Source organism: Hermetia illucens, chromosome 3, assembly GCF_905115235.1.
Source record: "Hermetia illucens chromosome 3, iHerIll2.2.curated.20191125, whole genome shotgun sequence".
Lineage (NCBI taxonomy): Eukaryota > Metazoa > Arthropoda > Insecta > Diptera > Stratiomyidae > Hermetia > Hermetia illucens.
This window is the reverse complement of record NC_051851.1, coordinates 167,741,059-167,754,086: the sequence shown is the minus strand read 5'-3', so window position 1 is coordinate 167,754,086 and position 13,028 is coordinate 167,741,059. Positions and strand designations below refer to the sequence as shown.

The window sequence follows — 13,028 nt, the reverse complement described above, 5'->3', positions numbered from 1 at the left end:
CGCATCATGAAAGAGCCGGTGGAGAACTGCCAGTGCAGAATGTGCGGTTCGGCGTTAGGGACGTTGGACCACCTCATACATGGAGAAGAAAGTGAACTATGAGCCACTGGCTCGAGAAATCAAAGAAATCTGGCGGGTCGAGTGGTTGGTTGGTGGTTGTAGTTCCCATAATATTATCAGCTGCAAGTATTGTACCCAAATCCCTCACGGCTTCCCTTGATGTCCTGGGACTCTCACACAGTCTAGTTCAAACCATGGAGAAGTACACCAGTCTGCATACGTGCTCGATGTTGCTGGAAGTTCTCGACGGATTCTCCCATTGACCTACCACTAGGGGCCAAAGAAGTCAGAAAACGAGTATCACGGTCATACAGGATATGTGCCCTGAGGATAGTTGATGGCTTTCGAATGATTTGCCAACATGTCCAACTTGTCCAGATTGGGGACAAAACGTAGAGCAAGCAATATTCACGGTGCGGAGGACCAACGTTTCGAAAACGAATGACAGGACGAAGTGACATTTTTAACAAACATTCACAAACCGCTCCTTATAACTAAAAAGAAAAGGTGAGTGATAGAGAGTGATGATGATACAAGGATAACAGCAATTTGCAATTCCACGAGGGGACCGGTTTAAGGGTGCAAGGATGGTTGTTGAGCATATAGACGGGGATCTTTCATACGCGAACGAAAGGCGTCAGCGGTTCCCGTAGATAGTCTTTCGAAGAATCCACATCTATGGCTTAGTTGAAAAGTACAAAAGGGAAATCACCATTGAGATTTTTTCTTAAAGATACAGATTTAAAAACGATAAAAATGCTGCCGATCAAAACACCACTTGCAAAAAAAGGCAAAGGCTAGGGGGAGTTCAAAACTCAAGGTCAATATTAGAACTATAGCCACTATAGTCACTTCTATCATAAAATCAATATGTACCGGAGTGCAACCCCTCACGAGTTGCTAGCGCAGTTCGCTGCGAAGACCGAAGCTGATTTAGTACTCATCAGTGAGCAATACCAAAACAAAGACCCAGTTTCATGGCAACATCTGGGTTTGGGACGGCACGGTTTTTACCCCGAGGGGACGGTTTTGTCTGCATTTTTTAGTGTCTATCTTACGCCGAATGAGACGATGCCGAACTTTCGACGGAGGCTTCATGCTTTGAAGGACGCTATCTTAGGGACAGATGGGCGAATCCTGGTCGGGGGTGACTTCAATGTTAGGGCACTTGAATGGGGCATGCCTCACACAGACTCCAGAGGGAAGCAAATTCTGGAAATGGCGGCGAGAGGAGGACTGGTAGTTCTAAACACCGGATCCACCCTAACGTTCTGGCGCCCGGGCTGCGAGGGAAGCATTCCAGACGTAACGTTCACCTCGGAATTACTGGTGTCGCTGGTGGATGGGCGGCGAGTTCTGGAAGAGTTCTCGGCAAGCGACCGGAACGCCGCGAAAGTGAACACCGAGAAGTTTGTCGAAACTCTTAGAATAGGTGGAGGGTACTCCTGGGGGCGGTGGCGCCGCAGCTGACACTGTCGTAAATTCAGTTATGAACCTGATAACAACTGCCTGCGGAGCCTCAATGCCCAGGAGGACAAACCTTCTATGGATTGGTGGACAGTGGAAACCGCGTAGCTCCGGAAGGAGTGTCACAGGCTCCACCGCTTAACACAACGTCTAAGCGACCGGGAGGAGGAATGTACCATAGTGACGGAATACAAATCAGCCAAAAGAAGATTCTGCAGTGCAATAAACAAGAGCAAAGCTCGCTGCTGGCAAGATCTAGTCAACGAGGTGAATGGGAAGTCATGGGGACTCGATTACAAACTGGTAACCCGAAAAATCGGGGCTCTGCGGAAACTCTGTTCATTTAAGGCCGAGTAGATGGACCGCATTGTAAGGGCACTATTCCCTGCGCACAGAGCGCACAGGACTGTCCACTTTTCTCTATAAAAGAGTTAGAACAGGCAGTCCTCTCTATGAAAAGCAAGAAGGCCCCAGGAACCGATGGTAACCAGCAAAGGTATACAAACTGGTATTCCAACACCGACCAGACCTACTGCTCGGCGCATTCAATGCTTGCCTCAAAGAGGGCACTTTCTCTGTTCGTTGGAAGGTGGCGAGGCTTGCGCTAATCCACAAAGAGAAAGGCGACCCCGAGTTGCCGTCTTCGTATCGCCCACTGTGTATGCTTGACATTGCTGGAAAAGTGCTCGAAGAGCTCATCAGAATTAGATTCGCTGAAGCGATAGGCGCTGCCGCAAATTTATCTCCCCGGCAGTCTGGTTTTAGAATAGGGAGATACACAGTTGATGCTGTCATGCATCAGAAACGCCTTTAATTCTGTAAGATGGAAAAACATTCTAGGCACTACTTCTAGACAATACTTTCCACGTGCCGAACTATATCTTACGGATATTGAGGGACAATCTGAGGAACTGCTCCCTGCTCTATGAAACACTAGAGGGTCAAAGGAGGATGGAGGTCACGTCGGGGGTAGCACAGGGGGTAGCGTTCCCTGTGGTCTACTATGATGGTCTACTTAAACTCGACATGCCAGAAGAGTCGTCCCTGGTCGCTATGCAGATGATGTCGCGGCGATTGTTGCTGGACCCACTGTCGAACAGACGCAAAGCACACTCGGCATATTGATGCGACGGGTAAGCGGATGGATGACTACTCATGGTTTCAACCTTGCACTGGAAAAAACCGAAGAGAAAATTCCGACCTTGGGTCCCATATCATTCGGTGAGTCGATAATCGAGTCAAAACCAGCGGTAAAGTACCTCGGGTTGACTCTTGACTCAAAGATGAGCTTTTTTGAGCAAATCAAGCAGCAGCGAATAAGGTTGCACGTGAGTTTCGGGGTTAAGTAGGCTAATGGCAAACATTGGGGGTCCTACGTCTAGCAGGCGTCTACTGATGAATTCAACGCAGTCTGTCCAGCTCTACGGCGCAGAGGTATGGGCTGACGCTCTTAACAAGGAGGTAAATCGTAAACGTCGCACGCAAGTCCAGAGACGGGGATCTTTGCGGGTGGCGTCTGCGTACCGCACTGTCTCTGAACCGGCTGTGATGATGATTGCGGGAGTGATCCCCATTGCCCTTCTTGCTAAGGAGCGTCAGGCCATATACAAGCGCAAGTGAGATCGGCCAAAGGAGGTGGTTGCTCGTGAAGAACGACAACGCACTCTAGACGAGTGGCAGCTCTCGTGGCAAAATGAAACTAGAGGTGTAGATGGACTGCGCGGCTCATCGGCAATTTAGGGACGTGGCTGAATCGAAAGCATGGTGAGACTGACTATTTCCTTACCCAATTTTTAAGTGGGCATGGAAGTTTTCAGTTTTACCTGCACAAGATTAAAAAGGCGCGATCTCTGGATTGTGTGTTTTGCAATGGGGTTGTGGACGACGCCCACCACACTTTTTTTTCTTGTGGAAGATGGAATTGGGATTCGTCAGCAGCTCTATTTAAACACAGAGGATCTCTCTCCAGACAACATTGTCAAAGAAATGCTGAGGAGTGCTGACAGGTGAGGCCGTGTTGTCCATTACGTTCGGGTTCTTTTCGTTGGTAAGAAGATAGAGCTCGACCGATGGAGGAGCCGGATGGCACGGAGTTCCTTGAACTGACAGTTCCCTTTCTCCTGTCCCTTTCCGTTGGTGAAAGGAACTCCCTGATTTGAAGACTCCGCAAGGCGGGAGAGTTCAGGGACTAGCCCCAAGTTATTTGACAAACGGTTCCAAGTTAACTCTCTGGAGAGGCGTTTAGTTGATAGTTCGACGACGTACCGAACCGGGAGTCCAACAATGTGTGCGTAAATGCATTCATTTAGCCTACCCCAAAAAAAAAATCATTAAACTAAACTTGGAAAACTACTACTACTACTACTAAATCATAAAGATAATCACAGCCAATTAATTCTACATGTCCCTAGGTCTTCTGAGAAATGCAACAAATCTCTCCATATCGCACAGCCAATACCTTCTTAACTTTAAATTCCAACTAAGTAGATTCAATTCGAAATCGGATATTTATAGCCTACGTGATAGCATTCACATTTCCACTTACCAAAGCTATGAATGAAAATGAGCTCCCAAACTATCTTATTGTAAACAGAATCTATCATTAGAACATACTCCATAATTAATTCCATGGAAAACTCACCTAACTAATAGCTATTGGGTCTGTTCAATATTTCCGCTACCACACGCCACCCCCTAGTTATTGTCCATCAATTAAAGATTTTCTTGGTAAAATCGGAATCTCCTCGGCTTACAACCTCATAAACATCTAGAGATTTTCACTAAACACTTCATTGACTGCTCTCAATAATTGGACGAATTCGACCACCTGTTGACCCACTTCTCGTATACTCGTAAACACACTTTCATTCGGGAAAAATCAATTTTCAGAATAAATTGAGGGAATTGTATGAAAATAGATGGAAAGATACAAAAATAGATTTTTCCCGAATGCTTTTGATACTTTTCCTATTCCGAATCAACTCAGAAATCACAAATTTTGTAAGTGATTATTATTTAAATTGCAATTAAAGATTCATCACATACATCACAGATTGATTTTAACAGATACAAGATACTTGTGCATAAATTAAACGACCGGGTTCAGGAAACTTGCGGCACTGAGCACATGCAGTATCACCAGACACTTTGTCGGGGTTTTATTGGGGTAATTTAGGCAAATTAAAGTATCTTTTAGCATTCCAGACAAATCTTCGGAATTCACATTCACTCAGTGGGACTAGCGAACAACGAATGGGGTTCCATATGTTCTGCTGATTAGATTTTTGGATATAGGGGTCGCGTGATGTTGAATAATTGCAAATACGTGGATTGCCGGGTAATTGCTGAGAACGGAATGAATCTCGAGGTCAGGGTTTTCGTCTCAGGCGAATTTCGGTGAATGTAAACTACCACGGAATACCACGGCCTCGTATGTAGAATGAAATCGGCTTTTGAGAACAGTACGCTAAACACTGTGATCTGAATGGAAAGTTAGTAAGGGGACCACATCAGCCCACACCGCCACGTTCAATTCCACTCTATTACTGACTCAGTAAGCATCGCGCGACAAATCGTCTAATTCATAGTATCAAACTGCAATTAATTACCTTCACTATTAGAACGTACAACCGCGCGTGCTGCCTTCCAAGAAATCAGACATCACATTCACCACGGCCTTATATTTATTTGAGACCACAATCACCAACTGGATCCGCGAGTTCTTTTCAAGATCATTGTCTACACCTTTGCCGTTCTCATAAGATCGCGAACTCATCTGCCAATTCCTTTCAGGTAAATTTATCTACTCAGATTCTTCTATACACGCATGAGAATGGTTCGTGAATGCAAATATACATACACATGAATTTACACGGTAACCTGACTCACCTGGCCATAAACGAATGGTCTTCAGGTAAGAGAGAGCGTCTAAAGCCGGTATCTTGACTAGTCAACGTTGTCTCCGATCTAACCCATTCCATATCTGAAACTCTGTAGACTAGCGTGTGGGGACTCTTGCAAAATCAATAAGAACCACGACGGGCATGAATGAATGAACACTCGAGTCCATAAAATGTATGCAATTACGTTTCGTACACGCGGTCTCTCCCAGGTGATATACACCGTCACTAGATATCGCTGTTTTAATTGATAAGGTCGCAGAAAATGTACAATTATCTTATTTCCCAGTGGGAAGGTGGAGTTGTGTGTTTACCTATTGACTGAGAACTCAAGTAAAGAGCGCAGTGGACTATGTGACACTCACAGAAAAAAGCCTTAGATATGGAATTTAGAGGAGGTACTTACTGCAGTAACATAGGCTTGGTCCAACTAAATCTAAAAACGAGATAATGGCACTCAAAAATATCTTTACATACGAGTAATTCTGAATAGCATAGATATGACAATCCTTTTATAGTTAAGAGGGTGCACTCAAGGAAGGAATTAATACGCTACAACCCCAATTATTCACGGACAAAAAGCTAAACAAAATTCAGATATCTACCACGAAGAATTGAGATAAAACACAAGTGCCTTGAATTATAGAATCTATAGATACGCAGTCAGAAAGATTAGAAGACCATCTTACAAGCATTATGAAAACGGCGCCCAATGTGGGATTAAACTATTCTACTTTAAAAAATTGTCAAGACATCTCAGTAGACCTAGTAATACGTATACCAAAATAACGCGACAAGCAACGAATGTGGGAGGGATCAACCAATGCACTGCAAGATAGACTGACGCGGAATATAGCTTCCTGAGACCAACCTATCCCTCTTTGAAGGTGAGCTGTCTCTCCTCTAGGGCGATGTGTGACTTTTCAGGTATACGAGGTGACCCTACTATGAACAAAACGCTAGGGATCTAGACTGGGGAATCGAAAACCACCTCCCTCAATCCAGGGTGTCAGGCAAACCGTGCCCATTGAATAGTTTGCAGTCAGGGAGCCGACCGGAGCCTCACTGATACTTGGTCGCCTCAGTGAGTAAGTTAAACCTAACCGTGCTACGGGGAGATATGGCACGCCGGACCTCCTAACCCCCATACTCGTGGGAATCAAATGAGTACCCGTAATAAAATAAACAAGTCGGGAAACCGGAAGCTGGATGCTTCAGGTATGAAAGGTTTTCTGTATTTGTTAGTACGTAGCATGTAATATATCCATATATGGTATTATGTGAGAGTATCCACTTTCGGGTAATATTGACATTCATAGTCTTCAATTTTCAAAGAAGCAACAATTTTAACGTATTATAACTTTGTTAGTAATAGTGCGATTTCCACCAAATTTCGTAAGATCATGCTCTACATTATAGCCTACATTACTGCACTCGATATCGTGGTGTTAGGATGAACCTAATGGGGGTTCCAGCCAATCACAAAAAATTATAGTAATATACTATTATTAACTTTATTTGAACAGATATCGGCATGGAAGGTATTTCGGAGCCTAGGCACAATATGGTGGCAATCTCCAGATTTTTTCAGATTTTTCGGTTTGGTAATTTTTAAGAATGGCATCCTTGAAGAAATGATCACTTTCAACCCCCCGCACACATTTGTTGGAAAGGTGGGGTCCAACAAATGTCAAAACTAAGACCGTCTTTACAACAAATGTTAAAATGAAGACCGGCTTCGAAAAGTACTAACCGAGACCTTTAATTTGATACCCCACATGACTATATTTGATGAGAAAAAAATGGACACCCCCCTTTTGCATGTCTGGGGACCCCCCTTAAATTCAATGTAAAAGAATGTAACTCACTGTATGTGTGAGCGTTCACAGTTCCCACCTTTCTACCAAATTTGGTGTCAACCACTATAACCGTCTCCGAGAAAAATCCGTGTGACGGACCGACAGACAGACAGACAGTAAACCGATTTTAATAAGGTTTTGTGTTTACACAAAACAAACAAAAAACGAGATAATAACACTCGAACGTATCTTCATATAATTCTGAATAGGGAAGTCTTGACAAGCCTTTTTATAGTCAAGACGGTACATTGAAGGTAGTAACACCATTTTGATTTATTATGATGAGGGCGTTGAATAATAGAATTCTTAGATACACAGTCGGAAACATTAGGAAACTATCTAACAAGCTTTATGAAAAGGGCGCCCAACGTGGGATCCAGGCAAATAATATTCTAATCTATAAAATGGCACTCAATGCGAGCTTTTTAGGATATCTACCTTGTTCCAGGTTTGGAATCGAAGTGTCAGGGAATCTCAGTAGAGTTAATAACATATACGTTGATTACAACTGCGGACCAAAACAGCAGGTGTCGAATTCGTGCCAAGACTCTTATCCACAACCTAATCACCGTCCTAAATGAGATCCTTCAAGTCTTCTTCTTTTTCTTCATTCTTTGTTCCGGTCCCTAGGGGGGTCGGCACGTCGTGATCGGTTTCGCCATTTTGCTTTATCAAAAGCCTGTTCTAGATACAATCGCAAGGCTTTCACATCCCCAGCCGGCTTTTTAGTCGCTTACTATCAACTTTGATGTTTAAACCAATCTTGACAAGTGAATTCTCGTTAGCACGAATTACATGATCAAATGATCGAAGATGCCCCTCTCGCAAAGCCCCATATTGATGGGGGATATCCTCACTTCGGATATTATCAAAGCATGTCACGCCACTAGTTCAAGGCAACATCTTCGTTTCCATTAACACAAGACGCCATTCTTCTTCTTTTCCTTCTTCAGCCTTTGTCCCGTTCAGAAGCGGGGTCGACTCGTCATCGCCACGCTCGAAATCGCCACCATTTAATTCGCGACGGGCCAGTGCGTTCCTCACGCTGTTTTATTATCTTGGTCCACCTATGTTCGGTAATATCCTCGAGATCGTTACAGCGATGGAAGATGCTTTAGTTGCGGCGCACTCAATGTGTTTTAAAAGTTGAGCCTTTTGTCAATCGTTATTCCCAAGTATTTAAGCTACTGTTCGGAGTAAATTGTTTGTTCACCAACTTGAATTTTTACAGATGTGTCCTTCCTTCTTTTGCTGATAAGCACTATTTACGTTTTATGTTCAGCAAGTGATAGGGCGAACCTTTTCAACCACAAATTGCGTAGAGTTCGATCTCGTCTAAGCGTTTTGCAACTACTGTTACCCCGATATCGTCCACAAAGTCAATGGTTGTCACACTGTTAGGAAGGCGTAGCATCAATACTTTATCGTACATAATTAATCACAGGAAAGGACCTAAGAGAGATCCCTGTATTACGCCGCACATTATCGGGAGTAATTTCAGTCCATCGTCAGAGTCGCAGTAAAACCCTCTTCCAAGAAGAAATGCAACAACGATGCGTACAATGTACTTCGGAGCCTGTAATTTGGTTAGAGCCTCTACGATTTTCGTCCACTTTGCAGTGTTGAATGCTTTTTTTACATCGAAACCCGAAACCCGAATTGTTTGTCGAGTAGACCTCCTTCCTTTTCCCCAACAGTGAGCAGCCTGTTGTAAAATACTCGTTCAAGTGGTATTGACCAAACATGTCGGTCGAAATGAGAGGGGTGACCCAATGGTTTACCTGGCTTCTGAATAAGTATCAGCTTTTGCAGCTTCCATTGCTCGGGGAATTCTGCTTCTCTAAGGCATGCCGCAAAAACTTGGCCAAACATACCTGGTGCTGTCTTGGCTGCCATTTTCAGGGCAATATTCGGATTACCTAGGCTCCAATCGGTGGGTACCCATGCGTAAATAATTGCCTTGGGGCAAGCTATGCTTGAGCAGATTGCTTCCGAGCAAACTTCATTCCTCGGATTGAACCAAGGCCAAGGGAGAGGGATCATTCGAGTCATTGCTATGAGTAAACCGAGCAGATACAGTCCTCTGAGGATCGTAACTCATATATCCAGAGGAAGCTGCCAGTAACCGCTGGGTCTGCATTTGCAGCCAACGCTATCGAAGCCTGAAATTTTGGAACAACTTGGTGTTCAGAACAACTTCGACAATATCACCTGCATGCAGTTAGGCAGCAGAGCAGCTGAAAGTGTCGATAGGTCGGCAACTTTCCTTACTGTTGACTACAAATGAGCTTAACAACTTTGTCACTGACTTGAAAGCGTCACACTACAAGCGGAGGTTCACAATGTCTGTGAAAGGGAGGCGCAGCTTCACCTAAAGTTTAGGTGAGGTATAATATACCTTAATTTAAAATAATTAGACGTTTTACGTTTCGCATTTATCAGTCCGCATTTATCTGTCCGCCTGCATGTCTGTCTGCATGCCCGCCTTCTTCCTTTTCTTCAGCCTTTGTCCCGTTCACAAGCAGCTCGTTCACAAGCCGGCTCGTCGTGATCGGTTGTGCCATTTGGTTCTATCAAATGCCTGACTTGGATGTAATCGCAAGGCTTTTAAATTCCCATCCAGCGTATCAAGCCACCGTTGTTTCGGCTGGCCTTTGGGTCGCTTACCATCGACTTCGAGGTTCAGACCAATCGTTGAAAGTGGATTCCCGTTAGCGCGAATTACTTGGCCATATCATCGAAGACGCCTCTCTCGCACTTTTTTCACGATCGGTGCAACTCCATATCGATCGCGGATATCCTCATTTCGAATGTGATCAAAACGTGTCACGGCACTAGTCCGACGCAATATCTTGGTCTCCATTACCGCAAGACGCCGTTCATTGTCTTTCATAGTTGGCCAACACTCCAAACCATAGAGGGCGACGACGGACGGAATTTTTGATTTGAAACGTTTGTCAATACGTCGATAACAAAGAACACCAGTTGTGGAACTCTACTTCATCCAGGTTGCGTAAATACTTGAAGCAATTTCATAACGAAGTTCTCCGTTGGCTCCAGCGTTGACCCAAGGTATTTAAATCGCTCTGGGCAGATCACTGCCGCTGACAGTGATTGTGCCTTCTTCATGGGGATTGGTCGTCAAAAATTCAGTTTTATTCAGATTCAATCTCAGACCGTGTTGCAGGAGGCGATCCTTCCATTTCTGGACAAGTTGCTCGAGATAATTTTTGCAATCAGATACTAGGAAAACATCATCTGCATAAAGCAGTGTAAAGGGCGCTGCACGTTGGCTGTTCATTGTGACGGTGTCTATAACAAAAACAAAGAGGAGTGGTGAGAGGCCGCTTCCTTGATGAACACCAACAGAGATACGAAGCGGTTTTGATACACCCGCCACGCTACGAATTTTAATTTTCGGATTGTGTTAGAGCAGTTGGACCCAGCGCACTAATTCTTCTGGCACTAAGTAATCCCTGCAATAGAAGAAGATCGTAAGGCCGAGATAATTTACAAATTAATTCTCACTCAATACTCTTGCGTGAAGACCGAGATCTAAATCAAACCGCCTTCCGAGCCATCTTTCCAGAACTGAACTCAATCCAAAATGTATCTAATCTATTAAAGCAAAAGCCCTTGCTAATCATTTTTCTAAAACCTTTTACTCCCACACTTCTCATGTTTGATCTGACCTTCAACAAATATCCCATACAGTTCCAGCCTGTTTGTGAGCGAATATCCTTAAAACCCACTTTTACACCAATTAAGAGTATACAATATGCCGAAGATCTATCCCAGCGTCTTCCAGGCTTCCCATACGGGAAGCTTGCCAGAAGGTGGGTGACCGCAAGCCGGAATTGAAGTTTTTGAATCAGCTGGCGAGCCAGTTCAAGGACGAACTAAACACACTCCGCACAGCTCTTAACTCCCAGGCACACAAGTTTAAAGAAAATTGAGTAGGCCCCCAAAAGCATCGAAAGTTTTCCACCCTTGTCTCTCCGCCATCTACATTCCACTGGTTGCAAGTGAGAAGCGGAGTTTATTTGCGCTACTATTATGCAGCGAATACTAATATGAGAAAGATTTGGTCTTCCAGCGGAAAAAAATCGGGCACAGGAGCTTAAGAACCAGACGCCTGCGAATATTTACAAGACCACAGTATTCTGACTAATAGGTCGCAATGCCTCCAGCCTTGGCATACCGTACAACAAACACTACCAAAAGCGCTATGGGGAATGCTACACCCTCTTGTGTTTCAAGAAAATCGCCAATTTGTAGACAGGCTCAAATACGTCAAGCTGTTCAAATTTGACTCGTTCATCATATAGCAGTTACGGTGTTGAGAATGGTATCACCATTCATTGTGACCTGTTCCATGAAGCAGTCACTTTTGCCTATTTTTACCTATCCATACCGAGGACCCTATAGTTCACACCTCCACTAAGCATATAAATAGTAAGCGTGCAAATCCGTCAAAATTTTTGTTTAGGAGAGCAGTCCAATGGACACTTATGCTCGACCCTCAATAATATCAAATGATTCTCCTACGGGAACAAAAGAATGAAGATGACTTGGAAAATGTCATCAAATGTAGAGAATTTGACCCCGGAATGATAGTAGCTTCCAGCCCTACCCATATTAATCGGCATCATTCCCGAAATGACGAACGGTGCATCGTCTGAGACGTTCCTGAAGGCAGAACACACCCTTAAGGTTGTTCTTCTGTAAACCGTACTCAGTTTATATGCATTGCCTAAAACCTGCAGCGTGTTTCCCCAAACTGGGACTGCATACAGCATGATAGAACTCACCACCCTGGCTATGAGCAGCCTACAAGTATGCCGCGGATTCTAATGCAGACGTAATTTCTTTGCAGCGCTTAGTGATGAGGACCGCTTCTTTCTTTTCCTCAGCAAGTGCCAGTCCAGCACTCTCTACCCAAGCCTTAACAACACTGATTGCTTCGCTTGAGTACAACTCAGCATCATCGATATGCTTTGCGACCACAACCAGTGCTATATCATCGGCATAACCCACCTCCTTGGCCTCCTCCGGAACCGGAAAGTTAAGCACATCATTATACATGATGTTCCACAGTAGTGGGCCCAGTACAGAGCCCTGTGGGACACCCGCGGAGACAACGTTCTCCTTGGGTCCATCATCGCTATTAGACCCGGGGCTTTGCTGTCACCTATTCGACTGCAGGTCGTCCCTGGTGACAGTTAGAATCGGCGTCACATTCAGGGGACAGTGGAAAGTGTTAGTACCCCGCGCTTGTTCGGGAAATAACCCCTGGATTATTTTCAACAAGAGTATAGGCCACGTGATCTGCGGAGATGATCGGCCTCTGAATCGCCCTGTCACGATTTTATAGGCGCTACCCCACTCCAGGATTTATGTCCGCTTCCAAACAGAGTTCCTTAAAACATTCCCCCTTACTCCGCTGGATGGCGAGCTTGAGGTTATTGCGAGCTTTCCTATAGGCATGCTCCTTTTGCCCTTGATCAATCCGACCTATTGCCCTCTGAGCCGTTCGTCTGTTCCTGTGGCAAATCGATCGAAATCTGGCAAGTTCACTATTCCACCAATAATTGGGTCTTCTAGTGGAGTGGAGTGCCTTAAAGATGCCTTGTGTAACATGGAGAGCTCTATCCGTGGAGGTGCCTGCTTTGCTAGGCAGGTTTAGCCACACTTCCATGAATGTTTGCTCATCCATCGCTTTTGCAAACCATCCTGGTGTTCT

At 44.6% G+C, this 13,028-nt stretch overlaps 1 protein-coding gene across 3 annotated transcripts in view; it reads right to left on the bottom strand.

Moving 5' to 3' along the window:
- Nucleotides 1–13,028, bottom strand: part of LOC119650968 (very long-chain-fatty-acid--CoA ligase bubblegum) — an 81,973-nt gene that overhangs the window by 45,940 nt on the left and 23,005 nt on the right. The window contains exon 1 of one of the 3 annotated variants that reach the window (XM_038054227.1): nt 5,136–5,268. The exons of 1 other annotated variant lie outside the window; for it this stretch is intronic. The gene's annotated coding sequence lies outside the window, so the exon portion shown is untranslated. Of the gene's footprint in view, nt 1–4,168; nt 4,402–5,135; nt 5,269–13,028 lie in introns of those variants that run through there. One more of the 3 variants, XM_038054226.1, reaches the window with a different exon arrangement.